We start from the raw sequence: 11,270 nt of genomic DNA, 5'->3' as shown, positions 1-11,270 counted from the left end.
AGGGCCATACATGCAAGGTCCAGGGCCAGACATGTGGGATGATAGAAGAGGTCTAGGGCCATACATGAGCGGTCGAAGCCCAGACATGAGAGGGATAGGGCCAGACAAGAGTGGTCGAGGCTCAGACATGCGAGATCAAGGCCCAGACATGCGAGGTTGAGGCCCAGACATGAGAGGTCCAGGGCCAGACACGAGTGGTCGAAGCCCAGACATGAGAGGTCCAGGGCCAGACATGAGTGGTCCAGGGCCAGACATGCAAGGTCGAGGACCAGACATGCGAGGTCAAGGCCCAGACATGCGAGGTCGAGGCCCAGACATGCAAGTTCCAGGGCCAGACATGAGGGGTCGAGGCCCAGACATGAGAGGTCCAGGGCCAGACATGAGTGTACGAAGCCCAGACATGAGTGCTCGAGGCCCAGACATGCAAGTTCTAGGGCCAGACATGAGGGGTCGAGGCCCAGACACGAGAGGTCCAGGGCCAGACATGGGTGTACGAAGCCCAGGCATGAGTGGTCGAGGCCCAGACATGCAAGTTCTAGGGCCAGACATGAGGGGTCGAGAGCCAGACATGCAAGTTCCAGGGCCAGACATGAGGGGTCGAGGCCCAGACATGCAAGTTCCAGGGCCAGACATGAGTGTACGAAGCCCAGACATGAGGGGTCGAGGCCCAGACATGCAAGTTCCAGGGCCAGACATGAGGGGTCGAGGCCCAGACATGCAAGTTCCAGGGCTAGACATGAGTGGTCTAGGCCCAAACATGCGAGGTCCAGGCCCAGACATGCAAGGTCGAGGCCCAGGCCCAGACATGCGAGGTCCAGGGTCAGACATGCAAGGTCGAGGCCCAGACATGCAAGTTCCAGGGCCAGACATGAGGGGTCGAGGCCCAGACATGAGAGGTCCAGGGCCAGACATGAGTGTACGAAGCCCAGACATGAGTGGTCGAGGCCCAGACATGCAAGTTCCAGGGCCAGACATGAGGGGTCGAGGCCCAGACATGAGAGGTCCAGGGCCAGACATGAGTGTACGAAGCCCAGACATGAGTGGTCGAGGCCCAGACATGAGAGGTCCAGGGCCAGACATGAGTGTACGAAGCCCAGACATGAGTGGTCGAGGCCCAGACATGCAAGTTCTAGGGCCAGACATGAGGGGCCGAGGCCCAGACATGAGAGGTCCAGGGCCAGACATGAGTGTACGAAGTCCAGACATGAGTGTACGAAGCCCAGACATGAGTGCTCGAGGCCCAGACATGAGAGGTCCAGGGCCAGACATGAGTGTACGAAGCCCAGACAGGAGTGGTCGAGGCCCAGACATGCAAGTTCTAGGGCCAGACATGAGGGGCCGAGGCCCAGACATGAGAGGTCCAGGGCCAGACATGAGTGTACGAAGCCCAGACATGAGTGGTCGAGGCCCAGACATGCAAGTTCCAGGGCCAGACATGAGGGGTCGAGACCCAGACATGAGTGGTCGAGGCCCAGACATGCGAGGTCCAGGGCCAGACATGCGAGGTCCAGGGCCAGACATTCGTGGTCGAGGCCCAAACATGCAAGTTCCAGGGTAAGACATGAGGGGTCGAGGCCCAGACATGAGAGGTCCAGGGCCAGACATGAGTGTACGAAGCCCAGACATGAGTGCTCGAGGCCCAGACATGCAAGTTCCAGGGCCAGACATGAGGGGTCGAGGCCCAGACATGAGTGGTCGAGGCCCAGACATGCGAGTTCCAGGCCCAGACATGCAAGATCGAGGCCCAGACATGCGAGGTCCAGGGCCAGACATGCGAGGTCGAGGCCCAGACATGCAAGTTCCAGGGCCAGACATGAGGGGTCGAGGCCCAGACATGAGTGCTCGAGGCCCAGACATGAGAGGTCCAGGGCCAGACATGAGTGTACGAAGCCCAGACATGAGTGGTCGAGGCCCAGACATGAGTGGTCGAGACCCAGATTTGCGAGGTCGAGGCCCAGGCCCAGACATGCGAGGTCCAGGGCCAGACATGCAAGGTCGAGGCCCAGACATGCAAGTCCCAGGGCCAGACATAAGGGGTTGAGGCCCAGACATGAGAGTACCAGGGCCAGACATGAGGGGTCGAGGCCCAGACATGAGAGGTCCAGGGCCAGACATGAGTGTACGAAGCCCAGACATGAGTGGTCGAGGCCCAGACATGCAAGTTCTAGGGCCAGACATGAGGGGCCGAGGCCCAGACATGAGAGGTCCAGGGCCAGACATGAGTGTACGAAGCCCAGACATGAGTGGTCGAGGCCCAGACATGCAAGTTCCAGGGCCAGACATGAGGGGTTGAGACCCAGACATGAGTGGTCGAGGCCCAGACATGCGAGGTCCAGGGCCAGACATGCGAGGTCCAGGGCCAGACATGCGTGGTTGAGGCCCAAACATGCAAGTTCCAGGGTCAGACATGAGGAGTCGAGGCCCAGACATGAGAGGTCCAGGGCCAGACATGAGTGTACGAAGCCCAGACATGACTGCTCGAGGCCCAGACATGCAAGTTCCAAGGCCAGACATGAGGGGTCGAGGCCCAGCCATGAGTGGTCGAGGCCCAGACATGCGAGTTCCAGGGCCAGACATGCGAGGTCCAGGGCCAGACATGCGAGGTCCAGGGCCAGACATGCGAGGTCGAGGCCCAGACATGAAAGTTCCAGGGCCAGACATGAGGGGTCGAGGCCCAGACATGAGAGGTCCAGGGCCAGACATGAGTGTACGAAGCCCAGACATGAGTGGTCGAGGCCCAGACATGCAAATTCTAGGGCCAGACATGAGGGGTCGAGGCCCAGACATGAGAGGTCCAGGGCCAGACATGAGTGTACGAAGCCCAGACATGAGTGGTCGAGGCCCAGACATGCAAGTCCCAGGGCCAGACATAAGGGGTTGAGGCCCAGACATGAGAGTACCAGGGCCAGACATGAGGGGTCGAGGCCCAGACATGAGAGGTCCAGGGCCAGACATGAGTGTACGAAGCCCAGACATGAGTGGTCGAGGCCCAGACATGAAAGTTCCAGGGCCAGACATGAGGGGTCGAGGCCCAGACATGAGTGGTCGAGGCCCAGACATGCGAGTTCCAGGGCCAGACATGAGGGGTTGAGACCCAGACATGAGTGGTCGAGGCCCAGACATGCGAGGTCCAGGGCCAGACATGCGAGGTCCAGGGCCAGACATGCGTGGTTGAGGCCCAAACATGCAAGTTCCAGGGTCAGACATGAGGAGTCGAGGCCCAGACATGAGAGGTCCAGGGCCAGACATGAGTGTACGAAGCCCAGACATGACTGCTCGAGGCCCAGACATGCAAGTTCCAAGGCCAGACATGAGGGGTCGAGGCCCAGCCATGAGTGGTCGAGGCCCAGACATGCGAGTTCCAGGGCCAGACATGCGAGGTCCAGGGCCAGACATGCGAGGTCCAGGGCCAGACATGCGAGGTCGAGGCCCAGACATGAAAGTTCCAGGGCCAGACATGAGGGGTCGAGGCCCAGACATGAGAGGTCCAGGGCCAGACATGAGTGTACGAAGCCCAGACATGAGTGGTCGAGGCCCAGACATGCAAATTCTAGGGCCAGACATGAGGGGTCGAGGCCCAGACATGAGAGGTCCAGGGCCAGACATGAGTGTACGAAGCCCAGACATGAGTGGTCGAGGCCCAGACATGCAAGTCCCAGGGCCAGACATAAGGGGTTGAGGCCCAGACATGAGAGTACCAGGGCCAGACATGAGGGGTCGAGGCCCAGACATGAGAGGTCCAGGGCCAGACATGAGTGTACGAAGCCCAGACATGAGTGGTCGAGGCCCAGACATGCAAGTTCCAGGGCCAGACATGAGGGGTCGAGGCCCAGACATGAGTGCTCGAGGCCCAGACATGAGAGGTCCAGGGCCAGACATGAGTGTACGAAGCCCAGACATGAGTGGTCGAGGCCCAGACATGAGTGGTCGAGACCCAGATTTGCGAGGTCGAGGCCCAGGCCCAGACATGCGAGGTCCAGGGCCAGACATGCAAGGTCGAGGCCCAGACATGCAAGTCCCAGGGCCAGACATAAGGGGTTGAGGCCCAGACATGAGAGTACCAGGGCCAGACATGAGGGGTCGAGGCCCAGACATGAGAGGTCCAGGGCCAGACATGAGTGTACGAAGCCCAGACATGAGTGGTCGAGGCCCAGACATGCAAGTTCTAGGGCCAGACATGAGGGGCCGAGGCCCAGACATGAGAGGTCCAGGGCCAGACATGAGTGTACGAAGCCCAGACATGAGTGGTCGAGGCCCAGACATGCAAGTTCCAGGGCCAGACATGAGGGGTTGAGACCCAGACATGAGTGGTCGAGGCCCAGACATGCGAGGTCCAGGGCCAGACATGCGAGGTCCAGGGCCAGACATGCGTGGTTGAGGCCCAAACATGCAAGTTCCAGGGTCAGACATGAGGAGTCGAGGCCCAGACATGAGAGGTCCAGGGCCAGACATGAGTGTACGAAGCCCAGACATGACTGCTCGAGGCCCAGACATGCAAGTTCCAAGGCCAGACATGAGGGGTCGAGGCCCAGCCATGAGTGGTCGAGGCCCAGACATGCGAGTTCCAGGGCCAGACATGCGAGGTCCAGGGCCAGACATGCGAGGTCCAGGGCCAGACATGCGAGGTCGAGGCCCAGACATGAAAGTTCCAGGGCCAGACATGAGGGGTCGAGGCCCAGACATGAGAGGTCCAGGGCCAGACATGAGTGTACGAAGCCCAGACATGAGTGGTCGAGGCCCAGACATGCAAATTCTAGGGCCAGACATGAGGGGTCGAGGCCCAGACATGAGAGGTCCAGGGCCAGACATGAGTGTACGAAGCCCAGACATGAGTGGTCGAGGCCCAGACATGCAAGTCCCAGGGCCAGACATAAGGGGTTGAGGCCCAGACATGAGAGTACCAGGGCCAGACATGAGGGGTCGAGGCCCAGACATGAGAGGTCCAGGGCCAGACATGAGTGTACGAAGCCCAGACATGAGTGGTCGAGGCCCAGACATGCAAGTTCCAGGGCCAGACATGAGGGGTTGAGACCCAGACATGAGTGGTCGAGGCCCAGACATGCGAGGTCCAGGGCCAGACATGCGAGGTCCAGGGCCAGACATGCGTGGTTGAGGCCCAAACATGCAAGTTCCAGGGTCAGACATGAGGAGTCGAGGCCCAGACATGAGAGGTCCAGGGCCAGACATGAGTGTACGAAGCCCAGACATGACTGCTCGAGGCCCAGACATGCAAGTTCCAAGGCCAGACATGAGGGGTCGAGGCCCAGCCATGAGTGGTCGAGGCCCAGACATGCGAGTTCCAGGTCCAGACATGCGAGGTCCAGGGCCAGACATGCGAGGTCCAGGGCCAGACATGCGAGGTCGAGGCCCAGACATGCAAGTTCCAGGGCCAGACATGAGGGGTCGAGGCCCAGACATGAGAGGTCCAGGGCCAGACATGAGTGTACGAAGCCCAGACATGAGTGGTCGAGGCCCAGACATGCAAATTCTAGGGCCAGACATGAGGGGTCGAGGCCCAGACATGAGAGGTCCAGGGCCAGACATGAGTGTACGAAGCCCAGACATGAGTGGTCGAGGCCCAGACATGCGAGGTTCAGGGCCAGACATGCGAGGTTCAGGGCCAGACATGCGAGGTCGAGGCCAAGACTTACAAGTTCCAGGGTCAGACATGAGGGGTCGAGGCCCAGACATGAGAGGTCCAGGGCCAGACATGAGTGTACGAAGTCCAGACATGAGTGGTCGAGGCCCAGACATGCACGTTCCAGGGCCAGACATGAGGGGTCGAGGCCCAGACATGAGAGGTCCAGAGCCAGACATACGAGGTCGAGACCCAGACATGCAAGTTCCAGGCCCAGACATGAGGGGTCGAGGCCCAGACATGAGAGGTCCAGGGCCAGACATGAGGGGTGATGGGAGAGGGCTAGACATCTTGGATGATCGAATAGGTCCAGGGCCAGACAAGACAGGTCCAGAGCCAGACATGAGAGGTCCAGATATGAGAAAAGAACGGAGACACCCAGATATGATGGATCCAGGACCCGACATTAGAAATACAAACATGAGGAGTTCAGGCCCAGGCATGAGAGATCCAGAAATGCCAGGCCCAGATCCAGACCTGAGAAGTCCAGACATGAAATGGGACCACTTCACACCTATAGCTAACCTTGGAGGACAGAGGCCACCATCGCCTTATTTCAACAGTCCAAAGATTTCCTCATCTGTTCAAAGAGGAAATCATCCTGGTTTCCATGGCCCCAGGGGTCCTCGTCCCTCGAGGTTCAACCAGCCCAGAGGGTTACCTCCAGGGCATTTTGCAGACAATGGGGGGCAGCCACAGTTCCGTTTTGAGTGTCCACAGCCAGTGGTAACACCTGTTCCTGCCTCGCTTGTAACATCAAGGGAGCACAGTAAACAAAGCCCTTCGGACATTCTGAAAGAAAGCCAGATACCCTCACAAGGTCTTCCCCACAGGGCCTCTCCAAACAACCAGGGTGAGCGGTCCAGTAGTTTAGAGAGGAGAGATCCTGATACTAGTGAGGGAAGGAGAAACCCAGGGCCAGAAATCAGAAGTCCAGATATGATGGGACTAGGGCCAGACACTAGGGGTGATAGAAGAGGGCCAGACAGGAGAGATCCAGAACCAGACACAAGGGGTGATAGGAGAGGGCTGGGTCCAGACATCAGAGGTCCACGGCAGGACACAAGGGATGATAGGAGAGACCCAGGGCCAGACACGTGAGGTCCAAGGCCAGACATGTGAGAGGAGAGGGCCAGACATGAGGGGTCCAGGGCCAGACATGAGAGGTCCAAGGCCAGACATGAGAGGTCCAAGGCCAGACATGAGAGGTCCAAGGCCAGACACGTGGGATGAGAGGAGAGGGCCAGACACGAGAGGTCCAGGGCCAGACACGAGAGGTCCAGGGCCAAACACGAGGGGTCCAGGGCCAGACAATATCTCATTTTCGACCACATGAGCAGTTACTGCCTTTTTGCTTGCCAGGGCAGATTTGATATCCAACCTGCGTTTTCGCGCGATTGTATTTGAAATATTGCGAAAGGCCTGTTTTGGCTGCATTCTGTTCACTGAAAGATTTGCCGTCTGTTCCCGACTAGGCTATACCATGTATTTGGGCTACACACAACCCACAGCTAGGCTATAAAAAAATCATTTTTAAAAGTTATTAATACTCTGTGTCTAAATTATAGGCCTACGACTGGTTTAGAATTCAGAATTATTTCAATTAATCTCACTGTAGTTATGCGGGAGATTCAGGCGCCCTTCTCTCTCTCACAACAGTAACAGCCACGTTTGGTCAGTCTCTAGGCTAGCCTACAATGTTGCACAAACCATAAACCCGGCCAGCCCAACACAAATCAATTAGAATACCAGGCACGTTTTCACATTACGTTTATTAAGGAGGCAGGAAAATTACAGAGGAGGCCAGTCGAATAAACGCTAATCGCTTTCAAATGAAGTTTTACATTGCAAACAGTGAAAATTATTTGTCATGTCAGGAGATGTACCAGATCTGGGAAAATAGGTTCCAGCACGAAACAGTCCAAAACGGAGAGGTGCGGGATCCTGTTCCGACAGGCTCTGGCTCAAATTAAGCACGGCCTACAAAACATAACTAAACTCAGCAACAAAAAAAAAGGAACGTCCCCTCACTGTCAACTGCATTTATTTTCAGAAAACTTAACATGTGTAAATATTTGTGTGAACATAACAAGATTCAACAACTGAGACATAAACTGAACAAGTTCCACAGACATCTGACTAAATGTAATAAATGTAATAATGTGTCCCTGAACAAAGGGGGGGGGTGTCAAAATCAAAAGTAACAGTCAGTATCTGATGTGGCCACCAGCTGCAGCAGTGCATTTCATCCTCATGGACTGCACCAGATTTGCCTGTTCTTGCTGTGAGATGTTACCCCACTCTTCCACCAAGGCACCTGCAAGTTCCCGGACATTTCTGGGGGGGAATGGCCCTAGCCCTCACCCTCCGATCCAACAGGTCCCAGACGTGCTCAATGGGATTGAGATCCGGGCTCTTCGCTGGCCATGGCAGAACACTGATATTCCTGTCTTGCAGGAAATCACACACAGAACGAGCAGCATGGCTGGTGGCATTGTCATGCTGGAGGGTTGGATGAGCCTGCAGGAAAGGGTACCACATGAGGGAGGAGGATGTCTTCCCTGTGACGCACATCGTTGAGATTGCCTGCAATGACAACAAGCTCAGTCCGATGATGCTGTGACACACCCCCACAGACCATGACGGACCCTCCACCTCCAAATCGATCCAGCTCCAGAGTACAGGCCTCGGTGTAATGCTCATTCCTTCGACAATAAGCGCGATTCCAACCATCACACCTGGTGAGACAAACCGCGACTCGTCAGTGAAGAGCACTTTTTGCCAGTTCTGTCTGGTCCAGAGACGGTGGGTTTGTGCCCATAGGTGACGTTGTTGCCGGTGATGTCTGGTGAGGACCTGCATTTACAACAGGCCTACAAGGCCTCAGTCTAGCCTCTCTCAGCCTATTGCGGACAGTCTAAGCACTTATGGAGGGATTGTGCGTTCCTGGTGTAACTTGGTCAGTTGTTGCCATCCTGTACCTGTCCCGCATGTGTGATGTTCGGATGTACCGATCCTGTGCAGGTGTTGTTACACGTGGTCTGTCACTGCGAGGACGATCAGCTGTCCGTCCTGTCTCCCTGTAGCACTGTCTTAGGCGTCTCACAGTATGGACATTGCAATTTATTGCCCTGGCCACATCTGCAGTCCTCAGGCCTCCTTGCAGCATGCCTAAGGCACGTTCACGCAGAAGAGCAGGGACCCAGGGCATCTTTCTTTTGGTGTTGCATGGGAAACAGTGTTTAAACCCTTTACAATGAAGATCTGTGAAGTTATTTGGATTTTTGCAAATTATCTTTGAAAGACGGTCCTGAAAAAGGGATGTTTCTTTTTTTGCTGAGTGTTTCTTTTATATATATATATATATATAAAATAAAATATCATATTTACATAACTATTCAGACCCTTTACTCAATCCTGTCTAGGCGCTCTGTGGACAATTCCTTCGACGTCATGGCTTTGTTTTTGCTCTGACATGCACTGTCAACCCGTTGGAACTTAAATAGACAGGTGTGTGCCAAAATGTGGAAAAAGTCAAGGGGTCTGAATACTTTCCCGAATGCATTGTCAGTAACCCATGCTAGTTGATGCATCTTTAGAGCTCCCCTCTTTCTTAATTTCTAACTGATATTTTCATCTCTGTCACATGAAATCTCTCACACGTGCGGTACGCTTTTGAGAATGGTGTTTTCCCGCAATTGCATTTTTAGATCATTCCCACGTAGCCTACAACCAAGTGTGCATTGTTGAGCTTATAATATGAATAAATAAAACGCTATCAACATTTTAAGATAAACGGTCTGATCTCTTACATCAGCCTCATTGTAGAGCTAGGCGATATGGCCTAAAAAATCATATATTTATTTTGGGCGACTCACAATATCTCTGTTTATTTACTTGATCTTTAAATAAGCTTTGTTGTACAATTAACGTTCAAATACACTGCATTTCAAACAGTCAGCAATAATCTAATGAATTCAGGGCTTGTGAAATTATACTTAGGCCAAATATAAGCCTTCCGCAATGTAAGACCCACCACTAATAATGTACTTTATCAACAAAATGTACCCTGCTTTTTTTTTTGCAATAATCACTGATCTGGTTTTCAAGTCAGTCTATGACAATGCCCTTTTTGTTACAAATGTAACCAGAACCATGCAAAATGCACAGTCACTAATAATGACCAACTTCTGGTAGCAGGCATTGTAGAAAATGAGCACAGGTCTCATGTACAATCTCTCAAGCATAAGCCCACGTGCTAGTGAGTAGCCAGCTAATCTTTATATTGAAAGTCTAGCCAATTTGGATCTAGTATTTGCTAGCTAACAACTTAAAGCAGTTTAATTGTTATGAATGCACCCTTCTGTCCTCAAACTGCTTGAACAGCATGCTAGCCTGTCCACTTTGTTCAGATGTTGAAATCAAGTGGCCTACCTTATTTCTCAGAAGGAGAACGAGTTGCTAATTCCTTTATATACTTGTTTCTAAAAACACAGACTAGATTTCTAGTCTAACAGTCTGGCTAAAATGCTGCTAATGCTGTGCGCAACAAACTGAGCATTCATTTTCCAGAATCAATGTTCATTCATACTCTATTTTAGGCGTCTGCTCTTTGCTTAGTTTGAGGAGGTGAGACATACAAAGGGTATTGTTAGAAAGGTTATGTTATCCTCTGTTACATTAAAACGACGTCTGAACGTGTTTTGGTGTCCACATGAGCAATTCTATTGGATCAAACCTCAAAAAGCATATAGCAAGTTCAAACCGCTTGTTGTCAGAGTGGAAGAAGTGATCTTTCATATTTTGTTGTTCTGAGTGCAGGGCGAGGAGCTTTGTGTGTCATTTTATAAAGTCATTTTCATGTCGCAATATTTTTTATAGGCTTCCAAGGTTGGCCAACCACCCTTAAAGGGGCAGTGTTGTATTTTGAGACAGGCTTGAATATGCGAAGAAGCCAATAGGCAGAGTGTAGCTTACATTTGTGTCTGATTGGGGGGCAAATTAATTGAGCTTTTGGAGAAGTAAAAAAATCTGGCCTACTTGTGTCTAAAGAAAGTGAATGTCAAGCCCTGAACAGACATATCTTTGTGCCGCAGCTGCTGTAGTGTCCTGAGGTACCATAGAACAGGGTTTCCCAAACACCCCTGGGTGCACAAAAAAAATAAAAACATAAAACCGGGAGGGGCCCCGCCGACAGAGTTTGGGAAACCCTGCCATAGAATGCTATTCTCCTGTGGTGACTTTCTCCTCTCCCTCAGGATTTCCAGAGCACATTCTGTGGTAAGACTGGTCAGCGGATGAAGCCGAGCAGTGTCTCATGCCAGGTCATGGTCTGCCAGGAGACCGCAGAGCCACCAAGCGACCCACAGGCATCGAAGCAGTGAAACAACGTCTTAAGCCGGATGGACACTACACGATTTTGGCCTTCGATTTAGCTGTCCCAGACAAGTTTTTGAGATCGGAGACAAATTAATTTTTTTTTTTTTTTAATTAACCTTTATTTAACCAGGATGGGCTCATTGAGATTTAAAATCTAATTTTCAAGAGCGTCCTGGCCAAGATAGGCAGCACCAAGTCATTACAAAAATTAGGGAAAAAATCCCCAATGTCGTTGCCTACTCAGCGCGTGCGG

This window comes from Oncorhynchus mykiss, chromosome 9 (assembly GCF_013265735.2).
Source record: "Oncorhynchus mykiss isolate Arlee chromosome 9, USDA_OmykA_1.1, whole genome shotgun sequence".
NCBI lineage: Eukaryota > Metazoa > Chordata > Actinopteri > Salmoniformes > Salmonidae > Oncorhynchus > Oncorhynchus mykiss.
Note: the sequence above shows the minus strand (reverse complement) of the source record.